Source organism: Choristoneura fumiferana, chromosome 9, assembly GCF_025370935.1.
Source record: "Choristoneura fumiferana chromosome 9, NRCan_CFum_1, whole genome shotgun sequence".
In the NCBI taxonomy this organism is placed as follows: Eukaryota; Metazoa; Arthropoda; class Insecta; order Lepidoptera; family Tortricidae; genus Choristoneura; species Choristoneura fumiferana.
Window position 1 is genome coordinate 5,512,539 of NC_133480.1, and position 11,393 is coordinate 5,523,931.

The 11,393-nt window shown below is 36.0% G+C and overlaps 1 protein-coding gene across 1 annotated transcript in view; it reads left to right on the plus strand.

Annotated features, from left to right (window-relative positions):
• The first annotated feature begins 5,383 nt into the window (after positions 1–5,383).
• LOC141431036 (alpha-tocopherol transfer protein-like) overlaps positions 5,384–11,393 on the plus strand; it is a 20,033-nt gene continuing 14,023 nt past the window's right edge. Inside the window, exon 1 of the mRNA XM_074092002.1 lies at positions 5,384–5,532. The gene's annotated coding sequence lies outside the window, so the exon portion shown is untranslated. The remainder of the gene's footprint in view (positions 5,533–11,393) is intronic.

Sequence of the window (11,393 nt, forward strand, 5' to 3'; positions counted from 1 at the left end):
GGCAATGGTACACATATCGAACATTTCCCAGACGGAATCGCGGGGACAAGCCAGTATTGAAATAAAAATCAGCCTATAGACAATGATCATCATAGATCCCTCCCTCCCTAGTCACACTTAATTACTATGAAGATAGCAATTAATTATAGTTTTGCCACAAATCGTCAACTAAGTTATGCAAGAAAGAGAGAAAGAAATAAATCATTTATAAATTCGTGACAAAGTACGAAATAACAAAAATGAATACGATTTATGATGAATACGACGTCAGGGACGACGACTCAACGGGGTCACGACGTTTTGCCACCTAGTTAGTTTAAAAAAAAATATTAATGCGAGACTAACTATCTGGATACCGAATTTCATCTGAATCTGTTTAGTGGTTTAAACGTGATAACTGATAAGGTAACAAACAAACAAACAGGCTTACAAGCTTTGGCATTTGTAATACTAGCCGATTACCCGAGTCTCCTTCCTCCGCGTAGAATTCGTTTATCGCTATCCCGCGGGAACTACGCAATTTTCAGGGATAAAAACTATCTTATGTCCTTTCCCGGGACTCAAACCATCTATTTACTCATCTAAATCGGTGCAGCGGTTTAGACGTGATGAGTTAACAAACAAACAGACTTACAAACTTTCGCATTTATAATATTAGTGGGAAGTGGGATAATCCATAAATTCTCTAGAGTTTGCCTCGTCGATGGTCAATATTGACCAGTGCCCTTAGTGTAAGTTTTCGGTTACAAAATACGTCTCGATGGCGTTCGCGTTAAAATCTCAATTTGTATGCAAACACGAACAGCGCCTCTAGCGGAACGTCTGCAATGTTCGTGTTTCCATACAAATTGAAATTTTAACGCGAACGCGATCGAGACGTATTTTGTAAGGACGTCTTGTAGGCTTTTTTAAATCTCGATTTAAGGCTTAAACTGACAGTTTTTGTATGGATCTGGCCGGACTTAAGACCGCTTAAACCTAGATTAAAAAGCCTGCAAGTGGACGTAAGGTAGGTACAGTTAAAACCATCTCCTAATTCACGCTTAACTAGTTATTTAACTCTTAATTCAACGCTCTACTTACCATTGCAATATTAGCTTCCGGTTGCAACGCGAAGTTTACCAATTCACTAATTACCGAATAGCGTGCAAACAGACGTGGGTTTTATTGATTTTTAGGGCTCCGAGCAAAAGAAAATAACGGAACCCTTAAAGAAAGAAAGAAAACATTAACCCCCTGTTTCACCATCGATTCATTAAATTTATTTGACGGATAAATGTGATGCCGTCTCTGTTTGTTTCGTTTAAATAGGTGGAGAAGGCATCACATTTATCCGTCAAATAAAATTAAATCAATGGGCGGTGAAACAGCCTCTTATTCGTGACGACGTGGAAAAAATAATTAGGATCGCTTCTTTGTCCAAGCGGACGTCTTTCGGTTTATGATGATGTCAATAATTGAGTCAATCAAGGCTTTTTACAATTGAATTAATTTATTAAGCATGATTTAGGTGAAAAAAAAATTTTTTTTACACGTATTTATAGGTGAATATACGTTGTTGTTTAAAACATTTTTAACAACAAAGTGTAGTATGAGTGATGTCACTGATGTCTTTACGGGACAGAATAATAATAAGCGCAAGAGTACCTAACATATTTATATTTATATCTTTCAAGTGCCATCTCTAATGTGTAAGCACCTACGCTGTAATTAACTTGATAGTACATCGAATGATGCAGATTATAATTATGACACATAGGAAGTTATTAGTCAGTCTTTAATTTGTAGATAAAGATAACACTAGGAAAAAACTGTTTCTCAAAATTAAAAAATGACCTCGCTTCTATATCTAAATGGTTGTCTGGATCTGGAACAGTCGTGTTTAAGAGATAAACCGTATTTTGTCTTTTTTGACTCATTATACTGCTTTATGGACTTATGGTGTTCTATCTTTCTTAATAACTATTATAAATGTGAAAGTTTGTGAAGATGTTTGGATGTTTAGATGTTTGTTTCTCAATCCCGCAATAACGGCTGAACGGATTTACATGAAACATGGCGTGCAGATAGACAATGATCTGCATTCAGCCATAAAATACTTGATATCCCGGTAATTTGTTCCCGCGGGATAATATTTTAAGTTTGAAAATGGATAGAGGGCACTGTCCAAGAACGGTGACGTATTATAATTTCGGCAGCTCGGCTCTCAAGATAACTTCGTTTGAAAACAATAGATGGCGTTGTGCAAGCGAGCGTAACGTTGTCCGTTCAAATTGTTACCGTAACCTTTTTTCAAGCCAAACTCTCAGACCTTTATTTATTGCGTTGCCTTGGTAACAGAATCGTGTAAGTAAATGGTTATCGTAGACAACCATTTACTCGTGTATTACATGAAACGGCTATTTCAAATGCGGGCGAAGCCGCAGGTTAAGGCTAGTGAATATTATAAGGATATTTAGTGTTATGGACGTTACGTTAAATCCATACTAATATTATAAATGCGAAAGTGTGTGTGTTGTGTGTTTGTATGCGTTTGTGTGTTTGTATGTTTGTCTGTCTTCCGTCCGTCTGATTTTTGCATAGAGATTGTTTATGGGCCACAGAGTGACATAAGCTACTTTTTATCCCGGAAAAATGCACAGTTCCCGAGGGAACAGCGCGCGATAACCGAATTACACGCGGGCGAAGTCGCGGGCAAAAGCTAGTTTGGAGATAAATGAAAAAATGTGATGGAGGCCTAAAGGAATACGAGTATGGTTGAAAATAGGCTAAGGAGAAAATTAAGACAATTTTATTTGGTAAAAATATCAAATTAACCCAATTTTACTTATTGTGTTATTATTGACTATACGTAGGTATACGTATACGTAGGTACCTACTCGTCATCTCAGCCTATATATGTCCCACTGCTGGGCACAGGCCTCCTCTCAGAACAAGAGGGCTTGGGCCATAGTTCCCACGCGGGCCCAGTGCGGATTGGGAACTTCACACGCACCATTGAATTGCTTCGCAGGTCTGTGCAGGTTTCCTCACGATGTTTTCCTTCACCGCAAAGCTCGTGGTAAACTTCAAATGTAATTCCGCACATGAATTTCGAAAAACTCAGAGGTGCGAGCCGGGGTTTGAACCACGGCTTCCTAGGCCACCACCTACTTGTACTGGTATCCAAACTATACCTTTTAAATTGAACCTATCACTAGAGTGTGTGAATTTCGACTTGCGACATTTGTCCCGAACAAACAAGCACACACACTATATACACCGTAGTAGGTATAGATATATATATACAGCACAACTGGTATGTTAATGTCACTCGGGAATTTTCGTTTTTTTTCCGTTTTCCTGAAGATGTAAATGAGAAATAAAAAGAAAACCGATCTTTTGTTTCGAGTTCCCAGCGACATAGCAAACTATGTGGTAGTTTAAGTGTACCTACACATTGTCGTCATCAGTCATACTGATTTATATTTTACCGTGTCCAATAACGAAGTATGGCGTTTCTTAAGTATACTTATGATATACTATGACGGTAATTCAATTGGGCTATGACGTACGTAGCTTCAACGTGTTGTCTTGAAATACAGACATAAATTGGTTCATTCAAATTAAAATATTATCCTTCAGAAGAGCAACAAAAGTGTTGCGTATTTACCCGACTGCTCGTAGAGGGTTATGTTTTTTTATAGTTCATCATCATATCAGTCATAGCGCGTATTATTTAATTTTTAAACACTATTTTACTATCAAGCCTTCATATATTATTTGAAAATACATTATTAAAATGGTAAACTGAAGTAAAACCACACTACTTAACACTTTTTGCAACGAAAATACAAACTGAGACATGGACAGAAAAAACAGAAAAAGAGACCAGCGCTGGGAATCGAACCCAGGTCCTCAGCAATCGTTACTTTTTGTAACGTTTTTGTATTTCCTTTTTGTACAATAAAGACTAAAACAAACAAACCTACCAAAAATGGTACAAGCTCATCCATCCATCCCAGCCTATAATACGTCCCACTGTTGAACACAGGCCTCCTCTCAGAATGAGAGGGCTTGGGCCGTAGTTCCCACGCGGGCCCAGTGTGGATTAGGAACTTCACACACACACCATTGAATTGCTTCGCTGGTTTGTGCAGGTTTCCTCACGATTCACCTTAAAACTCGTGATAAATTTCAAATGTGATTTCGCACATTAATTTTGAAAAACTCAAAGGTGCGAGCCGGGATTTCAACCAACGATCCTCTGCTTTAGAGGTATGGCCTCAAACCACTAGGCCACCACGGCTGTTACAAGCTCATAAACTAACTATATTTTTTGTTGTCTTCTCTTGCAATGTCGTCCAACGACATAGCCGTACCTATCTGAAAGTCATCCCAAGAAATTTAACCGCCGAGATTGGATTGAAACAAAGAAAATATAAACCAGTAATAACGTAATTTAGAAAAGTTTAAAATTCTCAAAAACGGCTTAACCGATTGTGATAAAACATAGTTAAAACCCACCGCAAGGACACTCGCTTTCACGTAAAAAACTGCATCGAAATCGGTCTATCCGTTTGAGAGCTACACGACATGAAACTTATGACACCTTTCTTTTCGTGTTGGGGTTAAAACATCTTTACAACTCTTAGCCAAAACCATACATTATGAAACAAGTGTATTCTCTTTAGGGCCCCATATTGGGAATGGAGTCCGTTGAGTTTCTCGCATTTTTCTGACGGTGTCGCAATCTACAAGGCCTGCGAGGTAGCCACCTGCGGATGTACGATAGGCGGAGTGCACAGTGAACATTCAAACCGCACAATTTAAAGAATACGATTAAATATTAAACCAGGACATTTGCCTCGTAGCATAAATAAAAAAAGCAAAAAACTTGTCCGTAGTCTAGAAATTTTAAGTAAACTAAAGTTCGACAATCGGGAACCATTCATAATAGTAGCTCAAAATTTTCAATAATGGGTCCCGTCTGTTGAACTTAAGGTAGCTAATTAACAGGATTGTAAACTAATTGACTTGTTTTTTCCTTTTCAGATTTAATTTAAAGGTTTTGAATAGTCGGGTTTTTCGGTTGCTTTATAAAAGAAAATAGTTTTTGATGTTCTTGTGAAAATTGTAACTTAAAATTGTTGTAATATACAATACATATATTTGAAAAGGGCTATTACCTTTAATTTGTTACCCGTATTGTTACAATTTAAAAAAGAATCGTTCCTCAGCATTTTTGTTTCGCTTTCGTTTTGGCTTTAATTTATTTCTAAATTCGATTTTCAACCTTTTTAATACCCTATAGTGAACAAATTTTATTCTTCTACGTAACCAATATAAACACACCCTTACTTCCACTAAAGACTGTACCACACTTCATTTACCTTCGTTTAGTTGCCCAAGAGACGTTCTCGGTATCAGAATACTATCTTATCTTAGCCAGTGCTGTACCAGCTACCACAGGCAGCGCACGGCCAGTTGCGAAGCGATCGAGATATTTCGCAACCGAGTTCGATCTTTTGACGAGGACAACTGGTTGAGAAAGTGAGTCAAGTTTTAAATTAGTGTGATTCGGATTTTGTTTTTTTTTGCAGTTTTTTTTTAAACTATGATTAATAAAAAAAACGTGAATGGTTTTTGGTGTTTTCGGCTTATTTATTTTAAAAACTTAAATTAACGCATTTATTTCATTAAATCATTCCGAAATTCTGCATGATGTTATATATTATTAACTTGTGTTTAAAATAACAAAGTTTTGGTATTTTACAAAGCATGTTACTTTTAATTTAATTTAACATTGCTAAATTAAGGGTTCATTTGACAAAAAAAAACTTCGTAATTCAAAATCTCATTTAAGAGTCTTAAAAAATCCACGTTTATGAAAAATACGAAACCTACAAGTTAATTCACAAAAGATGGCACTAATGATTTGAATGACTGAATGATAATGTCTATGTGTGCATCGCAAAATGATTAAATATAGGTTGATTCTATAATTGATAATTGAGTTATAAAATGTATTGTACTTTTTTACAAAAATATTAGGAGTAAAAAGAGCCTGTATAAGAACGGCACTCACACAGTGACAAGTGACATTACTTATCTTCAATTCATTCATTTCAGCTCTTTAGGTATAGCATAAATCGTGTGGCTTGTAGGACACATTTATCAAATTAAGCGTTAAATTAAAAATATTTTGTTTTTATTTCACTGTCACTGTGAGCTGCTTTGTTTACAAAATTCAAGGCTTTAATCATTAGCTATCTTACCATTAAAGAAAACATTATCACTTGCTTATGTGTCATCTTAATGAATCATTATTTTTCACTGTAACTGTACTATAATTTGGTAAAAATAGGTACAGCTATCTGTAGATATAAATTGCAAAGGGCTTAGAATTTAAAAATATTTCAAAGATAGGTACGTATACATTAATGCAGAAGGAAACAGCCCAAAAACTTTTTAAAAATACAAAATTCATATTAAGATTAGTAATTTTAATTTACAATTTCCGTGACAAATTATATTCGGATGCTTTTTGTCCTAAAAAAAAACCAAGAGCATTTTCCCTGGCCACATTTTGAAAGTTTCTCTGAAAACTCTCTTTTTCAAATAAATTTGCCGATCAAAAAATTCAATTTCTACTTATGTATATATCTAGATGAGAATACACAACAAACAAGAAAAAATAATGCAATCAAAACAATTATAAAAAAATAAATTAAATCACTGATGTGATTTCGAAATTATACAAGAACACTTTTATAAAAATAGTTCAGTTAAAGTCCAACCTCGACCTACTTGGAAAATTAAGCTTAAGCCGGCATTTGATTTAAATTTTAAAACAACATTCTCCTATTGAGAAATATTCTATCCACCTGTACTACCTTTAGCTAAAGGAATCTAGTAGAACACCAATGTTTCGAAACAGTATTTCCGTTCTCCGATTTATAACCGCATAAGCCTATACCTATGGTTTCTCTGGCATAGTTGTAGTCAGTTGAATTGCAATTCTGAGGTTTGCATCATTCCCGTTGGAACTTCCAAGGATTACGTCGCGGTGTTCCTTTACAATGCACGGATTCTCTATATAGTTGGCGGTTAGATTTTGATATTTACACGGGCGCGCCAAAGTTCGCATAATTTTCGTAAGTCATAATGTATTGTAATGTTTCGCAGAATTATTGTTTGTCTTAATTTTTTCCCACTGAAACCGTAATTTTTTCTGTTTTTTTTAAATGGTCATCCTATAGAAAACCGTAGGTTAACCGTTAACTGTTAAACCGTTATTCTGAACAATGATTGGATTCAGAGAAAAAAGAGTTATGACAAACAATACATTCTGACTTTCAACAGTTATGCGAGCCGATATGGATTAATTTTACATGATAGTGGAAATCCCCAATCCGTGGGAATCCATACTAATATTATAAATGCAAAAGTGTGTGTGTTTGTATGTTTGTACGTTTGTCCGTTTTTCATGTCGAAACGGAGCGACGGATCGACATGATTTTTGGCATAGAGATAGTTTATGGGCCAGAGAGTGACATAGGCTGCTTCTTAACCCGGAAAAATACACAGTTCCCGAGGGAACAGAGCGCGATAACCGAATTCCACGCGGGCGAAGCCGCGGGCAAAAGCTAGTATTGGTATAAAAATACCTATGTGTCATTCCAGAGATTTAGCTATCTACCTACCAAATTTCGTTCATCCGCCTCGCAGTTTGCAGAAAATAATATATTATTATATACATAAATGCATACACACCGACTTTCGTATTTACAATATTAGTAGAAATTATGGTCCTTGCCTATAGTAGGGTTGCGGGCCTGCAAAGTAATAAGTAAGTTATTGCTTATAGCTTATTGATATGAACCTCAGCATAGTAAAGCCTGATTCAATTAATTGATAATTAAATAAATAAATATCATGGGACAAAACACAAATAAACATACAATACCAATTGTCAATGACACCAATTGACCTAGTCCCAAACTAAGCAAAGCTTGTATTATGGATACTAGGCAACGAATAATAATACTTATATATGTAGATAAATACAGACGTAAATACATATAAAACATCCAAGTCCCGAGAAAAAACATTCGAATTATTCATACAAATATCAGACCCGGCCGGGAATCGAACCTGGGACCTCAGTAGTCAGCTTTGTAGTCCGGTTCTCTAACCACTTGGCCATCCGGTCGTTACCGCGCTAGAGCTGGACATTCGCAACTTTTCTCTTTGCACTTCGTGCACCTAACGTGGTTAGGTTAGGGTAAACCATACAGTAATTGGCCACAGTGCAGTAATTGCCCACTGAATTAAATCAAAAATTTACAAAGAAAAGTGGTGATAAATGATAACAAATGTCGTGCTAATTATAATAATCTAGTCGCTTTTATTATAACATTATTTGTATTATTGTTTTTTCATATAAAAAATCAAGTGGCCAATTACTGTATGGTTACCCCTACCTACCTACCTGTCGGTTTACCGCCAACTATGTTAGTAGCAGTCATAGAGTACATTTTTGAGTGAAAACAAAAGAGAATTAAATCACTACGTGACAATGATAACAGCGGGGAAATACCACGAGCAAGTACTACGTATATTTTCAATGTTTTGTCTATAAAATGCTAAAAGAACAGATAAAGACAAAAATGATCAAGTTAACATAAGCTTCATATTCCAGCTCAGAATATAAGTGCTTGAACTGTAGTTTCCAGAGCTGAGTGTGGATTGGGTACTTCAGTGAGCGATACCATTTGAAAATCTAGGTATAAGTAGGTTCTTTTAAAAGAGTAATTCTTGCGTATTTTATATATTTATTTTATATATTCTATCAGGTATCTGGGAAAAGGCTCAAATCATTTCGACAAAATTTGCTATCAATCGATCAATATTCAACAATAGATCTAGCTTGATCCTATCTCTGAGAAATCACGTGTTTTTGAATTATTAGGGTTCCGTACCCAAAGGGTGCCAACGAACCCTATTACTGAGACTCCGCTGTCTGTCTGTCTGTCTGTCCGTCTGTCACAGGGCTCTATCTCTTGAGTCGTAATAGCTAGACACTTGAAATTTTCACAGATTACGTACCCCGAGTCCGATTCGCACTTGACCGGTTTTTACTTTTAGTGAAAAACTCACATGCAGTAGCTCACATTAGTAGCTTTGATAGTTTTATCATCAGCGTGGTTATTCAGCGGTATTGAAAGTTCAATGTCTCAAAAACGACTAAAGCGATTTTTATCAAACATAGTTAAAACGACCACCGTAAGAAGACTTGCTTTCACAAAAAAAACCGCAATGAAATCAATCCATCCATTCGAGACCTACGATGCCACAGACAGACATACCGACGGACACATCAACATTGGCGGTAAACTTATAACATCCCTCTTTTTGCGGCCAAGTAAAAATCTTCGGAGATTTTGCGAAGATTTTTTCGGAAGCTTTGCTCGGGCAAAGCTCGGTTGACCAGGTGGCTTGGCAGGTGGCAGCTGGCCTTTAGTGTTTAATATGTCGACGCAAATAAACTAAAACTGATGCTTATCATTATAAATATTGCTTGACAGGAAATGTATTGTTGGATAAATACAAACACACAATATCCTTACAGAGTTTTAAGTTTACTCACCGAAGACTGAAGACTGTGTATATTCTGTTCATAAAACATAGTTCTGTTTACTTTTGTTTATGTTAACATTTGTAAATCTTTAACGTTACGAGAAGACTGACGAACAGGCAATTTACAGCCTAAACCACTGGAGCTAGAGAGAGAACATAATACTAGTGGATCATACAGGTGTACTTAGTCTAAATTTTTTTTTATTTTCCGACGAAAAATAGATGGAGATGTTAAAAAAACCTACAAAGTCATATAGGGGTGCAAGCTCGGACATATTGTCACGTTGACAGTCGGATCTCTCTGTCTTTACAAGCAGTAATCCTTAAAAAACTTTAAAAAAAAGGGAAAAAAAACTAGTGCAGTACTCTACTCTAAGTATATTATATGGCTCCTTGTCTCTTCAACGAGCCAATTCGCTTGGCTATGCTCATGCTAAATAACTTAAAATTTAACAATCGGGACCCATTACGTTAAAAACTAAAAAATACGGAGAATGATAGAAATACCCACGGAGTATATAATCATACTCCTTACTATTTTTTCAAAAGCCACCATTATTAGAATTTTTTTGACGCCCTTTGCACCAAAATTGCGTATTTACGTGATTGGCGGGAAACTAAGCGACGAATCAAAGTCAAAGTCAAAATATCTTTATTCAATTTAGGCTATAACAAGCACTTATGAATGTCAAAAAAAATCTAACACCGGTTCGGAAAAACCTCTGTTGAGAAGAATCCGGCAAGAAACTCAACGAGATATATATATTTTTTAAACATTTATACATCACAAGTATTTAACACAACTTTATTTTTAACACAGTAGGTTCGCTATTTGAAGGGATCGTTAATGCGGATCGGAACTATTTCCAAATATCCCTGTCCATGATATAATCATTAACTTTATAATACGCCTTAGATATTAATGTCTTCTTGACAATAGATCTGAATTTTGTATCTGTTTCATTTATAATATTTTTTTGGAATTTTATTATAAAAACGTATGCAATTTCCCAGTAACGACTTTTTGGTTTTAGCCAGTCTGTAAGATGGAACTGTTTCTAGTAGCCTTTGGCTTATCGACGTTAGTGGGAAAATCACATATGTTCTTCCTTACATACATGATTATTTCAAAAATGACACCAACTTTACCATTGGCTGCAGCAGCGTAGCCGGCAGGTACGCGGAGGCCCAAGCTGATACTTTATCTATCGTTTAGAAACGAGTGAGATCGAACTAAACTTTGACCACCAAAGTTTGGTTGCGCGCTCAGACGTTTGTTTATGGGATGATTCGGGGCACAATAATTGTACTCACAACGATGATATTTGTTTTATGCACTCATTAACTAATTAAGAACATGCCTTGGCTAAAATAAACCAGAGTTACCGAATGGTTTTTTTACAATTTAAGGATTTACAAGTAAAAACGGATTCCGGACAGCCCACCAAGTATTGGAAAACAAGTTTTGATGTTTTTTTTCTTGCTGAGGATATATTATTAGGTGCTACAAATAAAGAATTATATCAACTATAGTATAAAAAATATAACAATATCTAAGAACAAGTTAACAGTGGCAATAACCTATCCGCCGCGTCAAAATCGAGCCTGGATTATTCACCCATACCTAATATTTGACTTGCTGTGTTTCGCAAGCGACCTTATGTCTAAGCACGACCATGAACTGATGCAAAATATTCATTTTCAACACGTCAATGTTATATGTTTGTAAACGGTAATGGCGACGGCGGGTTAGGCCCAGACGGAGATGGCGA